The sequence below is a fragment of the Mirounga angustirostris genome, unplaced genomic scaffold, assembly GCF_029215605.1.
Source record: "Mirounga angustirostris isolate CCGP_5_RB_7025 unplaced genomic scaffold, mMirAng1.0.hap1 SCAF_3, whole genome shotgun sequence".
NCBI lineage: Eukaryota > Metazoa > Chordata > Mammalia > Carnivora > Phocidae > Mirounga > Mirounga angustirostris.
The window spans coordinates 45,396,682-45,412,023 of NW_026991711.1; the positions used below are offsets into that span (position 1 = coordinate 45,396,682).

Sequence of the window (15,342 nt, forward strand, 5' to 3'; positions counted from 1 at the left end):
TGTGGGACTGTCCTAAAAGAAGGTAAAGTTTGGAAGGTGGCAGTGGCAGAGAGCGATGACACTTCTGCCTAATCTGAGCGCTGTGAAGCTTTCCATGAACAATACGATATTTTTGCTTGGTTTGGGATCTGTCTATTGATGTGCTCATCTCAAGAGCCATCTCCTGAGGATAGGAGTACTTTGGGCAAGAATGCCGTTTTTCCTTTCTTATTTAATGGTTGAAGAAACTAATGCACAATGAAATGATGTGGCTGAGGCAGGGCAGTAAAATTGAGATCTGCACTCACTGTGCTCATGTTTGAATCCTGTTGTTTCGCCATTAGCCATTGTCTTAGTCCATTCTTAGCAGCTCAGGCTGCTATAACAAAACACTATGGGCTAGATGGTTTATAGACAACCACAATTTATTCTTCACAGTTTGGGATACCGGAAAATCCAAGATCAAGGCGTTAGCAAGGTCACCTTCTGGTGAGGTCCCTCTTTCTGGTTCATAGCCAGTGCCTTCTCACTCTGTCCTCACACGGTACAAGGGGTTAGAGATCTCTCTGAAGCCTCTTTTATAAGGGCACTAATCCCATCTGTGAGGGCTCTCCACCCTCATGACCTAAACACCTCCCAAAGGCCCAACCTTTCAATATCATCACACTGGGCATTAGGATTTCAACATATGAACTTTGGGGGGACATAAACATTCATATCATAGTAGCCGTTTCGCTTATGGTGTTCTTGAGTTCAGAATTAATCTCTCCTTTCTCTAAACCTCTGGGCTCTTTATATCTCTCTTAAGGCACACACCACACTATAGATTATGTATTACGTATTCATGTATGTCTTATCTTCTCTCCCAAGTCTGTGGGGTCTTTGAAGACAGAAGAAACATATCTTTATTCTTGTACATAGAATGTCAATGACCCGCAAAGCTAATAATAAAAATAAGTTATCCTCCATATAATAGTTGCATAATTTAAGCAATTATTTCTTAAATGCCATATGAATGAGAATTCCAAATAGTATCTTACTAACATGTTCTAACATATCTTTTTCTGTTTTGTTGTTGTTGTTTGCTTGTTTGTTTTTAACATGAGAGGAAAAAGTCGATCCATGCTGAAGTGAAAGCCAGTGACAAACATGAGGAAACTTACAGACCAAACTCACCTTTCCCTCCTATACCTTGGACAGCAAATTTCTGGGATCGTAAGAAACGACTTTTTTAGGACGCATATGATTCAAAAACAATTTCTTATAGCATTCAGCAGGGGAGAAAATGAGTCCCAGAGCTTGCGGAGTCTTTATCTCAATTCTGAGTATGCACTGCCTTGTCTTCTATGTACGTAACCCTCTCTAGGCACATCTGTCTCTGACATCAACAGCATAAACCTCAAATAACCCAACTCTCATCTTCTCCTGATCCCATCCCAATTCATACTTATCAGGTGAAAAACTGATATCACCACTGTGGTCATCATCAGCTTTCCTTTTTTCCAGCATGTCAGCATCTGACCTCTCCCCTACCTGACAGTTAGGTTTGAGGGATTTGAAGTTTAAACTATATTTTATCTCTGTACCTTCCTGATATTGGTAATAAAATAGGTTGGCTGGAAGACAGATTGTGAATAGAAAACTATGTTTCTCTTAAACTGTGAACTGGGCTTTATACTCTTAAAAATCTAGCCTGAAAAATGACTTCTGCTCTCCTGGTATGGGGTAACTGCAGTTCCTGACCATTTTCATTTTGCCTGTTTGACATAATACCAGTGGTAGAAGCAGAGAAAAGTGGCAGAAGTTCCCTATAGGATGTCTGCCCTTAGGTGTCAAACCCAGATTAGTTCCAGATTAAATTTACAATGCCCTCGCTATTGGCTAAATTTCTACTTCTTTTTTTTTTTTAATTTTAAAAACAACTATTTCAGGTTACATTTATTTTTATTATCAGTACATCCTGTGGACTCAATATATTTGATTATAGCAGGTAACCTAGCAAATTAGGTATCATAACACAGATGGTAAATATCTCACCAGTGTCACCAAAGTTTGGTGAGCAGGGTCTGTTTGAAATATGGTAAGGGAGGGGCGCCTGGGTGGCTCAGTCGTTAAGCGTCTGCCTTCGGCTCAGGTCATGATCCCAGGGTCCTGGGATCGAGTCCCACATCGGGCTCCCTGCTCAGCGGGAAGCCTGCTTCTCCCTCTCCCACTCCCCCTGCTTGTGTTCCCTCTCTCACTGTCTCTCTCTGTCATATAAATAAATAAAGTCTTTAAAAAAAAAAAAAAAGAAATATGGTAAGGGAGAATAGATGTAATTGAGTAGAGACAGACTTTGTTGAGTAGAGAAATTTGCAATGTCACTTATGCCCACTCAGAAATCCAAAATCCTAAGAGCAGAAATTTACTAGAGATAGCTGGAGTGTGAAGGAAAGGTGAAAGGACAGGTGTGATATTATTGTGAAGATGTATTAAGTGTTATTTGGCCTGATGTAAGAAATAAATGACTTATTTCTGATTTAGGTCAGACATGTTGCACAGGTCTAATATATTGCAAAAAGGGGGATTTCAAATATTGGGGATGTATAAAGAGACGCTCATCCAGCTAGTAGAACCACCTCTGACAAGTTCTTTACCTGTTTTGTCTCAAAACGTATCTCCCAGAGTTACTGAAAGCAATTGGAAATAATGCTGACTCTGTATTTGAGTAACTCAGAGAACATTTTTGGCAGAATAGAAGGTTATGCATCCGGGGGAGACATGGCAGTATTCTTTCAAGGTGTATGATAGCAAGGAAAGGAAAGAGTAGGTACAGTCACACCTATTCCCTGGATTCTGGGAAAGTAGATCTCAACATGTTTAGAAACATGATCAGCATGATTTCCTGGCATGAAAATCCAGAAGGGCAGCTGTCTCAAGAGGAGTGTGATAATTGAAGGCTTGTCATTTAGAACAGAAATTGGAAGTACTGAATATGGCTCTGAAGATGAAAGCTAGGATGAGTGGATAGAAGCTAGAGGAAAACAGATTTTCAGCTCAGTGTAAGAAACAACATTCTAACTTTTAGAACTGTCCAAAGATAAAAATGGGCTGGCGTGGGAAGTAGAGAGTTATTCATCACTTGATGTAGCCAAGCATAAGCTGGATGACTTCTTACCTAAATATTCTGGAGAAGAGTTGAGCCTCAAATGGGTAATTGGACTAGGTGATTGATGATTCTTTTCCATACTGAAATGTGCCGATTATTGACAAAAACACTTACTATGGTACAGCTCAACTGTTCAACTCCACAGTGGGTAACGGTGTTCTTACAAGAAGTACTTCTTTAAATTGCACACCGTATTCTTCTACACTGTTAATAATTACTAAGAATTCCGCTTAAAAATTCAAATTTCCTTTTTTCTTCAAAGTACACACAGTTAGCTTCTACTGATGCAACTATACATACACGTCATCTAATGGAGCACACCATGGAAATTGTGTTGGCTACTGACCTAACTATAGTCACTTCAGCAAGATAGAGTTTTGTTTTTCTCCCACACAAATTAAGTCTGGAGACAGATGCTGGTATGGCAGCTCCAGAAAATCATCAGAGACTCAGCCTCCTTATATCTTTCTGTTCATCATCCTCAAAATCACTAAGTTGACTCTCAGAGCTCCAACCATTCTATCTTCATTCCAGGCAGGAATAGAAAAGCAAGGGGCAAAAGGGTCTCCTGGAGGACTCTTACATCTCAGGGGACACCTCTGTTTACAGACGTGCTTTGGAAATATAGTTCTTCAGCTTGGCACATTTCCCTGGCTTCTCTTATTAAGCATGAAAGGGAGGAAAGCAACTTCCGATCTTTGCTATAGGCATCTTATTTCACGTTTTCATAGTTGGACAAGCAATGACTTCTTTTCTTTGTACGGATATAATTTTCAGTGACATATAGCCAAGGTCTAACAGATTCATAGAGCTCCTGAGCAAGTTTATAATTTGGCATCCTTTTAAAAAAATCATTATTCTTTATTTGTTCAACAACTATTTAGAGGAGACACCTTAATGAGGAAGAGGGAGATGAGGAGAGTAGCCGTAGGTGGGCCCAGGCTTCCTTCTATAGACTTGAAAGAATCGGACCTGCCCCCTAATCTATTTACCCCTTTCAGCAAGAGAGAGGGCCTAAGTTTCTTAATTTTTTTTTTCTTAAGCAGCTAAGTTTCTTAATTGGTCTTTTGAATTTATCAATGTATTCATTCATTTATCCTGTAATCTAATGGTTCTGTTGAATAGTTAACCATTTGCTAGGCAGTGTTCTAGGCACTGGGAATACGGAAGTGACTGAAATGGACAAAACTTCTTATCTCCATGGTATGCACATAAAGTACTCTTCCTGAGAGATGTTCTAGGGAAAATATTCTTTCTTTACATTTCATGTGATGTTTTAGCTGCCTGACATTTATAGATTGGCAGCTTCCGCAACTCTTCAGCTGGCCCACCCTTTTATCTAGCTCTCTACTTGATGGTTGTCTCCACAAAGAAAATCAGTCAAGGTGATAGTTCACCCCCCCCAGCTCCCTTTATCCTTTATCCCTCAGAGTCCTTATGCACCCCTCTGGCAGTTCCAAAACTCCTGTACACACCCACGTCATCAGACCTCTTCTAAGGGTCATACCCTCCAAAATTACCTCTCTCTCCTTTTCCCAAAAATTCTCTTAAAAAGTACTCATATCAGGGTGCCTGGGTGGCTCAGTCAGTTAAGCATCTGCCTTCGGCTCAGGTCATGATCCCAGGGTCCTGGGATCGAGCCCCGCATCAGGCTCCCTGCTTGGTGGGGATCCTGCTTCTCCCTCTCCTTCTGCCCCACCCCACTTGTGCACACTCTCTCTCTCTCTCAAATAAATAAAATCTTAAAAAAAATTTTTTTAAAGTATTCATCTCTTGTCAGGTGTTAGGCAATTTGGTTACAGTGGTTTTTTAAAGGTCATAGTTATTGTTTGTGCCCCTGTGCTAAAGCTCATTGAATTCTCACAAGGAGTCTATGTAGTTGGTATTAATATTTGCAACTTAACAATTAGGAAATTGAACCTTAAAGAGGTTAGAAAAACATATTCAAGATCATTGAGTGGTTTGCTGGACTCTAACTCAATTCTACCTGGCTCAGAATCCCCACTTCACTTCATCACTACATGCATATGCTCAACACCTGATGAGCTTTATTCCCTCAGAAAGCATTTGGATTATATTTCCTTAAAAAGGTTGCCTATTAGCCTAAATACCTAAATGTATATGATATATCATTTTCTTTCACTCTCATGTTGTTTTGCAAAGACCTATTGTCCATATGAAGGCCAAAGTGCAGTTGGCATCTATTCTTCACTCTTTAGGAGGGTGAATGTCAAAAAGTTTTGAGAAAAAAAAAAAAAGTAACTAACCCTAGACTGATATAGGTAGCAGTTACAGATGATTGGAATTAGTAGAGTAAGCTTTAAATGGGGCAAAGTTTGACATCAAGAATAATGAGCTGAACTGAAAAGGAAGAAAGCTGGGGCAATGAAACTAGGTTAGATTTCAGAGAGGTAGCTCAGAGCTTCTGTCTTGCCTTCACTAGCTGTAAAAACACATGTTACTATGTCATTCCAATTATCAATTTCTTCGTATTCCAATGGGAATAATAATATCTGCTTCTTAGCCATATTGTGTGAACTAGGGATAATATGCTTAGTAGATTTTCATTGAATTTGTCTGTGGTGGGACCTAGGTATCAGCATTAAAAAAAAATAAAACACCTCACGTGGAATTCCAATTAATAAATGTTGAAGGAAATAGGGAAAGAGAAACTCATTTCTGGACAGAGACCACAGCAATAATTGTTGTAGATCAGATCTAGTGATGGATGTCAAAATAGTGGGTAAATGTTTGATAAGAAACAGGATTTGTGTGGTTTCAAAGTATCAAGATATTTATTAACTCCTGAAGGAAAGATAACAACTTTACAGTGGAGAAACCCGTTAGATATGACTAACCAAGTTATCAAAGGTAGTATTGCCAAAAATAATACATCAACATTATGAACTCCTTGATATGATGCATTGAGAAGGAAAGGTGTATCACTTCTGTGGTATTCTTACAAAAATGCATCACTTTGTTCTGATCATGAGAAAAACATCAGACAAACCCAAATTAACTCCAAAATAATGGATTAGTACTCTTCAAAAGATCAAGGCTATGAAAGACAAGAAAAGGCTGAGGAAAAATCACAGATTGGACAAGGCTAAGAAGAAATACCAGTTCAATGCAGTCCTGAATCAAAAAAGGAAATTAGTGGAACAACTGGTAAAATTCTAATAGGACCTATAATTTATTTAATAATATTGTATCATTAATGTTAGTTTCTTGGTTCTGATAATTGTATAATGGTCATGTAAGGGGTTAATGTTATAGGAAGCAGGTGAGGGACCTATGAGAACTCTCTGTATTATTTTTGCAACTTTTCCGTAAGTCAACAATTAATTCAAAATAAAAAGTTTAAAAAATATGTCTCCAGGGGCGCCTGGGTGGCTCAGTTGGTTAAGCGACTGCCTTCGGCTCAGGTCATGATCCCAGGGTCCTGGGATCGAGTCCTGCATCGGGCTCCCGGCTCAGCAGGAAGCCTGCTTCTCCCTCTCCCACTCCCCCTGCTTGTGTTCCTGCTCTCACTGTCTCTGTCTCTGTCAAATAAATAAATAAAATCTTAAAAAAAAAAAAAATATGTCTCCAGTGACTCTAATGCATAACCAAGAATGAGAATCTCTGGTTTAGAATGTAGTAAATTCTAAACAATTGATAGCTATTACCAAATCTGGCTAAATGTCATGCACGACCAATCTGTTTTACTGCTCAGGAAGCATGGTTCATTTTTTATGTTTGCCTGACCTGGATTTGTCTTTCCAGATAGTGATAGTTGAATTTATTCAAATATAACATAGTCTTGAAAAATATAAGTATAGTCGAAGGGACTTTTTACATGATTCAGCTTTAGAAAATGAATGTTTTTCTAGATAACAAGGGAACAATGAAACACTCCCAATTTCCCAAATTTTCCACATTAAGAATGTGAATGACCTTCACCTCTGTACAACCCTTGCTTTAAAGCCTGAGTTCTCTCATTCCTTGCTAATTTTGTGATTTTTGATGAATAGGATGGGCTGCCTCTTTAAGTTTCTCTCATAGGAAAAAAAACCCAACACAATAGTATCTGTTAGTCATTGGACATTTTCTAGGGTAGAACAATTATCTTAGTTTGATTAGCAAGCAAGGAAGGAAGACGAGTTAAGGAGGGAAACTTCTGTTTATTCTCCAGGCCCAAATTTAGAAATTCAGATTATTTCTCTTAAACAGAAAATGTTAGGTAAAGCATTAAGTATTTTCTTAAGCGTGTGTCACCCGCAAGAGAGTTTGGGAAGGAAGAACAGAATAGCTGTTTACCTGTTTGCAGAGTTTTAAAATAATTACTTGCATAGTCAAGACTGTTCAATTTACAAAATTAAATAATTTGAAATAATAATTTCACTCAAGTTTATAGAAGAGTTTAAAGCTCTTCTTCCAAAGAATCTTCAAATAAAAAACTGGTTGCTTATGCATTGAAGTGGAAATGGGAAATTTAAAATATTTTAATTGAAAATGCTTTATTTTTTTCCCCAAGTGACAAAGACTTAACCTGTAGAAGCAAGGGGCTCTAAAGCCAGTAGTTTTGAAGGTGATATTTTGAGGTTGCTCAATATCTTCATATTCTTTTTCCTCATCTGCAAGTAGGGCTAATAATAGTAACTTCCTCATAGCATTCACATAAGGAGCAGTAAGATCATGTTTTTAAAAAAAGGCCTAGCGTAGTACCTGACACATGGTAAATATTAAATATCTGTCACCAATTTTTTTTTGTTTTTTGTTTTTTCCAAGAAGGATGACAAGAGAAGAAAAAAGAAGGATGAGTTAAATAGAAAATCTGCACCTAGCTCTGGTGGAATCCCTAGATAGTGGCCTGCACCTACATCTCCCTATCATTTAGCCGGGACTTTTTGACTAGTTCTTGACATATATTGGGCGTTCGAGGATTATTATTGAATAAATTAATATAATCATGCTCTTGCAAATGCCCTCAATTCCTTTGGCCCTCTATTTCTCCTCCATCTTGAGCCAGCGATAATCCCTATTGACTTGAAACCAAATACCTAGCTTTTCCCTGGATATCCTTGAGTATCTGCATATTGCTAGAGAAAGTGACATGACTGGGCTGACTGCTTTCGCGTTAAATTAACGCATCTCAAATGGACCTTCAGTAGTACTAAGAAATTTTTTCCTCAGTAACTTTGCTTCCCAGCAAGATTTTAATTTCAAGTGTTCTCTCTTTTCACACCTCCCACCCTCTCATTCTTAGCTGAATACTTCACTTCATTTTTCATTCAGAAAATAGAAAACATAGAATGAAAACTCCATCTGCCCACAACTAAATCGAGAAACCTAAGTTCCTTTACCCCCAACTCTGTTATGTTCCCACCTGTTACTATGGCGGCCTGTATTTCCACTGAGGCTTCGAATCCTATCCACTGACTCCCAGTCACCTTTACTGATACACATCCACTTTCCTACATCCTCAATCTCTCCCCTTTTCCTTCATTATTTCCACACACATGTAAACATGTCCCATTACTTTCCATCTTAAAACCTAACCTTCCATGGATTTGACATCTCCTTCAGCTATTGTGTCATTCTTCATTTGTCTTCAGAGCCCAACTTTGTGAACAATCAAGTCTTATTTTCTATCTCTGCTTCTTTGCCTTCTGCTTGTTCTTCATCCCACTCTAATCTGATTGCACCTTCACCATTCCAGTGGAGGTGGTAGGTTTGTAGTTTGGTGGGTTCAGTGTAGTTCAAAAAGATATATTAGGAAAGCCATTTGGGGGGCACCTGGGTGGCTCATTTGGTTAAGCGTCTGCCTTTGGCTCAGTTCATGATCCCAGGGTCCTGGGATCGAGCCCCGCTTCCTGCTCAGCAGGGAGTCAGCTTCTCCCTCTGCCTCTCTCCACCCACCCCCCGCTTATGCTCTCTCTCTCTCACTCACCCTCTTTCCTTCAAATAAATAAAATCTTTAAAAAAATAAAAATAAAAAAGGAAAGCCATTTGGCCTTAAATCCAAGCCACGGTCTCTAGTTTAGATCCATCAGTAAATGATAATTTGATTTCTAGTTCAGAATCCCATTCAGCACTTGGGAAAGGAAGAAAGGAAGATCATTTTATTGAACCCTTAAAACTGCAACATCTTTACAGGTTGGCTAGGAACACTGAAAAATAGACAAGGGCTAGAAATTGGGACTCAAAATAATATGGAGATAAGATTTTCTAAATGACTGGTTATTTGGCTTTGGTAAGTAGGGATCATGTTGATTTTGACCTTGGTGAATCACAGTGGCTAAATATGGCTGATGTCTCAGAAGCAAGGATAATTTTGGTTAGATGTGGGCCTTGGTAAGCACAGGCTTTATGGACAGGCTGGGACAGCAGATGCTGACCTGAGCCTGGCAGGTGCGGCTTCCACCTAAACGGCATAGTCAATGCCTGGATTAGATTATCTGGAAAATCACCCTTTTCATCCTAATTAAGATTTGCCTCAAAATAAGCAGAGCTTTAACATATGGAGTGAAAGTAATTGGAGTTGAAGAACTCAAGAAATTGACAGAGAATGTGTCAGATGGCATACAAAAATGGAGAATAGGACCCTGAGTCAAAATAGCAGTTCATAAATTTGGTTGGGATTTTCCATAGAAGATCAAGGAATGTTTTGTATAATTTTCAATTATTTCCATGAAAAATAACAAGAATATTTTAAAACAATTTTGGTGTTGAGAGTGTGCTAGATATTTGGAAAATTTACTCAAATGAATTACATGAAGCATCCTAATCTTAATGGGTACTGTTGGCTCATCCTGCAGCTCTTATCTTGAATACAGTCACTTCTCACCATCTCCACTGTTTCAACCACAATCCCAGGCATCCTCATCTTTTACCCTACTGCTGTAGTAGCCTCCTGGTCTCCCTCATATGCTTGTCCCCCTAGAGTCTATTCCTCTGCACAACAGCCAGAATGACCTTTTACAAATGTAAATCAAATCATACCATCTCCGGCTTAAAATCCTACAGTGGTTCCATAGTAATTAAGTTCAAATCCATATTACTTACCATGATTTGCAGGGACCCTGCGTAACCAGTCCCAATCATCTCTTGTCATCTTTCCTCCTGACGATTATGTGTCAGCTATGATCCCAGACCATTCTCTTATCAGAGATTTTCCATGTTTTATTCCTTCTGCCTTGGAATGCTTCCTCTTCCTTCTCCTCCCCTCTCCATCCTTCCAGATCTTAGTTCAAATTACCTGACCTCATTATCAAAAGCAGTACCTAACCTCAACCTCTCATCTTGTCACCTTCTTATTTATGACCTTGTGTTCTTAATTTCATAACCCTTATTACTCTCTGAAATCATCTTGTTTATGTATTTGTTTATTGTCTGTCTTGTCTCACTAGAATGCAAGCTGTATGAGGACAGGGACTTTGGTTCATGCTTGTGCCCCTGATATCTAAAACCATGCCTGACAGACAATGACTCTTCGTTGTGCTGGTGATGAAGCTACTCACCTCTCAACATCAAACTCATCTTTCCATATTCTGCTTTGTCCAGCTGGGGCTGGGACCCTGCAAATCACATTTCTCCCTTAGAGTTGGGTCTGCCAGTTATGCCTTAGGCTCTGCCAACTGGGAGCAATGGAGGAAAATTGCAAGGAGTGGGGAAGGAAAAGACCTACCTCTTCCTCCTTGTTTTTCTGGTGCTCCTGTCAGCAGCACTGCAGTAGCATTGCTTTGGCGGGGACGGTTGATTCATGACAATTGGCTCCAGTTTACAGATTTCACACAGCCTGAACCAGGCCCAGCATCTTCTCTCAGATATACCAATATCGTCCTGCAGTACCCTTCTCAAAAGACTGAGTCCCAGCTTTACGGGGTCCTTGTTCTAGACCTGTCAGCCAGCACCATCCAATAGAAAGAAAATGCAAGTCGCTTATAAAATTTTAAGTTCAAGTGGTTACATCAAAAAAGCAAAAAAAAAAAAAGTAAAATAAACATGTTACTTAAGTCAGTGTACCCCTAAATATTGTCATCTCAACACATAATCAATACAAAAATTATTAATGGGATATTTTACCTTCCTTTTTTCATTCTTAGTCTTTGAAATCTGGTGTGTATTTTATACTTTTGGTGCACCTCAATTTGGACCAGGGGCATTTTAAGTTGCTCAAAACCAAATGTGGCTGGTGGCTACCATGTTTGACCATGCGGCTCAACGCAGTTTAACATTCCTAACATCTCCCCTCATTTTCCAGGCCTAGAGGACAGCTTAACTACCTGTGATGCCTCCACGTTTTTCGTTTTGTAATACCTAATTGATCATTATTTGTATAAATTCCTTTTGTTGAAATAACTGGCCTGCTTTCTATTCCTTAACTGGATCCTACCCAATTCTTTTGTCCAATAAATGAATGATGCTGCTGGAAAAATAAGATCATTATATCTTAAAATGCTATACAGATGATACAGTTCAATCATCCATTTGGGACAGGGTAAAAGAACTGAGTACTCCTGAAAAATCAGAGCATGGCAGAGCGGATATGTAATCTGAGATCTGCTCATACAGGAGTGGGGGACATTTTGTCTTTCCTTTGGTCTGTGGAACAGTACAATTTTGTCACCTTCCCTCTCTGCTCCCCATTATGCCTCCCATCACAAAGAGAGATGTAACTATTATCTGATGGATTTTGGCCAAGGTTTTTACAAAACCATGAGATGGGTTTTGGAATTGTCTAGCACAAAGACAAAATAAGGTATGTAATACCTTTGCCTCTTACAATTTAGGTGAATTTAAAAATGTTACCTTTTGTAGGCTCTATTGTCAGCTACATCTGTGTAAAGCTTAGACAATTTAGATTAAAAAACAAACACACAGATAAACAAAAAACCTAACCATTTGCTTGATTATAGAAGCCTGGAAACCAATTTAATTGTATTCAACTTTTTAACGGAATTCTGCCAAATTGTGTGTGTGTGTGTGTGTGTGTGTGTGTGTGCAAATACTGCTTTTGGGTGGTCAGTGTATTTTATGTTAGGAGTTCCTAATGTGAGTCAAATGTTTCTTTTTGCCATATGCCAAGAGGCTAGACCATATCTCCATTTGGTTTGGTCAAATCACTTTTGAAGCAGGAGGGTGACAGCATGGACAAGCTCTGACTTCATAAAATCAGGGCAACAATTCTTGCCCTTAAAATGTATTGGGGACGAAAGGGCTCTTCTCCTAGATCCTGTTATAGATGCTATGAATTTCATTCTCTATTGTCTTATTATGTCCCTTACCCTCTCTTAACCTTTTTGTTCTTTGCCCTCTTTCTTTCTTCTGTCACGCCCTCGTATTCTCCTGCTGCCTTTTCTCCACTTGGAATCATTATTCTTTTGTTGCTAAAGGATATACTTCCCTTTAGGACTTGTAGAACATGCCTAAGCCAACACAGATGGAGGAAAAGTCTTTCTTTTTTGGCCACTTTTCCTACCCCCCACCTTCTTGCATCTGATCTCTCATCTTTCTCTTAGACCTGCTTCAATTTATATTTCTCATTATAACTTTCTGTAACTTTCCATCCCTTTTGCCATTCTCCAGTCTTTCCCCTCCCACTAATATAAATTTTCAGCACTTAAATCAAGACTTTTCTCTTCAAGGCAGTATGTGAACTTTAGTTAATCCTCGGTGTATGCTCTTTTATTACCACTGCCATATAAGGCAGGAAGGAGATTGAGACTTTCCCAGCTCCCAGAGGGGTCAATTTGGTGTCTGAACTAGAAGTCTGAGAGGCCTTATGCTTAGTTCTTTATTAAGACCAGGAGATAAAGGCTCTGTCTCTCTCACATAATAGTTCCCTGGATTTCTACAGTGCCCTTTTCCTGAAGATCCGAAAGCATCTGAACGCAATTTGCCAACCGCCTCAGAGTCCAAGGACATAAATGTTTACCCGTATCTGTTTGCTAAACAGAATCAGAATATGTCAAATAGGGTTTAGTCGGTGGGACCAAAGCGAATGTTAAGTCTCCCTCTTCCTGTCTTTCATTTTATTTGGACCTTGCAGGGAATATGTGTTTTTAAGAGGACTCCGCCTTTGTACTTACCGCAGGCAGATGCTTGTTTCCTGGGTATGCAAATCAGTAGCTCTGGGAGCTACAAATCTCACAGGCTGAAAGGATTTTCTGTGGGCCAAAGGGCATATACAAATTAATTGCAAAGCTGCCCCACGACACTGTTGCGAAGTAGGTTAGCAACTTGCCCGAAGTCACGGTGCTTCTGAACCCCGGGCCTGAGAAGCGGAGCGTATCCTCTCTGGAAGCCTTCCCATCGCTCCACACTTGGCTGTCTGATTTCTCCTAACCCGTGAGTCATCCGCACGGACGTGCTCCCAGAATGGTTTCAGCTGCGACTGGCAGCCGTTAATTGTCCCGACAGGGATGCAGTCTCTTACCCACCGCTGACTCCGCTCCAGAGCCGGGGGCAGCAGTTCCGTGTGCCTCTGCGGAGGGAAGTTTCGGTTTCCTCTGACCTGAGGGCGCCCAGGGAACTGTCTTCAGCGAAAGCCGTAAAAGCTCAGCTTCCTTAATGAGGTTAGGCGCCCAGGGCGCATGCGCGTGGCGTCGGAGACCTGCGAGCGGCAGAGCGAGCGATGAGGCTTGTGTCCCTCCCGGCTCTACATAACCCACGGCCTCTGTGGGACCTTCCCGTGGCTGCTGTAATAAGGCCTCCCAGACTCGATGGCTTCAAACAGGAGAAATGCATTCTCTCAGTTCTGCAGGTCGGAGGTCCCAAGTCGGGATCACTGGGCTGGAAGCAAGATGTCGGCAGGGCGGGCTCCCTTTGCAGGCGCTAGGGGAGCCGCTGTTCTTGCCTCTTCCAGCGTCTCGAGAGGAGACGCAGGGGTTCCTTGGCTCGTGGCCTCCTCCCCGCTTCCTCTGCCTCTGGGGCCACTTCACCTTCCCCTCTTCTGTGTCAAATCTCTTGCCGCCTTTCTCTACAAAGACGTTTGTGATTGCAGTTGGGACCTGCCCTGCTAACCCAGGAACATCTTCCCTTCTCAAGATCTTTCACTTAGTCACATTTGCGAAGATGCTTTTTCCACATAAGGTCACATTCACAAGGGCCCTTAATATTCTAACAAGGTAGGGGCTAGGTCAAGGTAGGTGTTTAATTTCTAGCCGCTCTAAAAATAGCGTTTTGTTTTAACACAGTTTTACCTCAAAAATTTAAGCCAGTTTCTTTCTTTAGGGATGTGATCCAATGAATACTGGTCAGAGAAACTTAAAATCCTCCTGGTGTTTATTGTACAGTTCTGATGTAATGGTTGGAGAGTTTTCTGGTTTGCTCATCTATTTGCCAGGCTATAGCCAAGGGTTGTAATGTAGAATATTGTTTCTCCCAGACTCAAACCTGTTAACACGCATTTACTGGATTAGTACTTTTGATCATTCAGAGAAAGGGCCGTATGAAAATAAAGTTCGTTGAGTATTATGCAGGTTAGTTTGTTATGTGGGGCTGGGGGAAGATTTTTCTTTATGAACAACTCCCTTTGTCTCTTCTCCCTTCTTGTTATGTAACTGATATTTTTAGTACCCCATGGCATTTATACCTTATCAGAAGTCTGTGTTACTTTTATTTCCTTAAAGGAGACTATCAGGGTGGTATGTTTGTTTTATTTTTGATTTTGTTTATATTTTTAAAAATTAATTTATTTGAAATTGAAACATAGTTGGTATACAATATAATGTTAGTGGTAAGTATACAACATAGTGATTCAACAGTCCCGTACATTATGCAGTGCTCACCAAGGTAAGTCTAGTTACCCTCTGTCATCATGCAAAGGTATTACAATATTGTTGACTATATTTCCTATGCTGTACTTTACATCCCTGTGACTTATTTCTTTCGTAGCTGGAAGTTTGTGCTTCTTAATCTCTTTCAGCTATTTTGCCCACCTCCCAATCCCTCCCCTCTGGCAACCATCATGGTTCTCTGTACTTATGACTGTTTCTGATTTGTTTGTTCTTTTGTGTTGTTTTTTAGATTCCACATAAGTAAAATCATGTATTTGTTTTTCTCCGACTCATTTCACTTAGCCTAATAAAGGTGGTATGTTTAGATTTTCAGTGTTATTCCTCTTTGTTTGCTCAAGGCACAAAGTACTTTTTTCCTATGTTTTTTGTTGTTGTTTGTTTCATAGTTGATGTAATAAAAAGGAGACTGGATAATGCTTGGGACATTTTGAA

The 15,342-nt window shown here is 40.0% G+C and overlaps 1 long non-coding RNA gene across 2 annotated transcripts in view; it reads right to left on the bottom strand.

The window, feature by feature from the left end:
* The window catches only part of LOC123839791 (uncharacterized), a 105,359-nt gene extending 91,309 nt beyond the window's left edge, over positions 1-14,050 (bottom strand). The window contains exons 1-2 of one of the 2 annotated variants that reach the window (XR_010409981.1): positions 13,201-14,050; positions 10,797-11,008 (exon numbers count right to left, since the gene is read on the bottom strand). This is a non-coding gene — a long non-coding RNA (uncharacterized LOC123839791). The remainder of the gene's footprint in view (positions 1-10,796; positions 11,009-13,200) is intronic. The other variant, XR_006789747.3, reaches the window with a different exon arrangement.
* Positions 14,051-15,342: the final 1,292 nt, after the last annotated feature.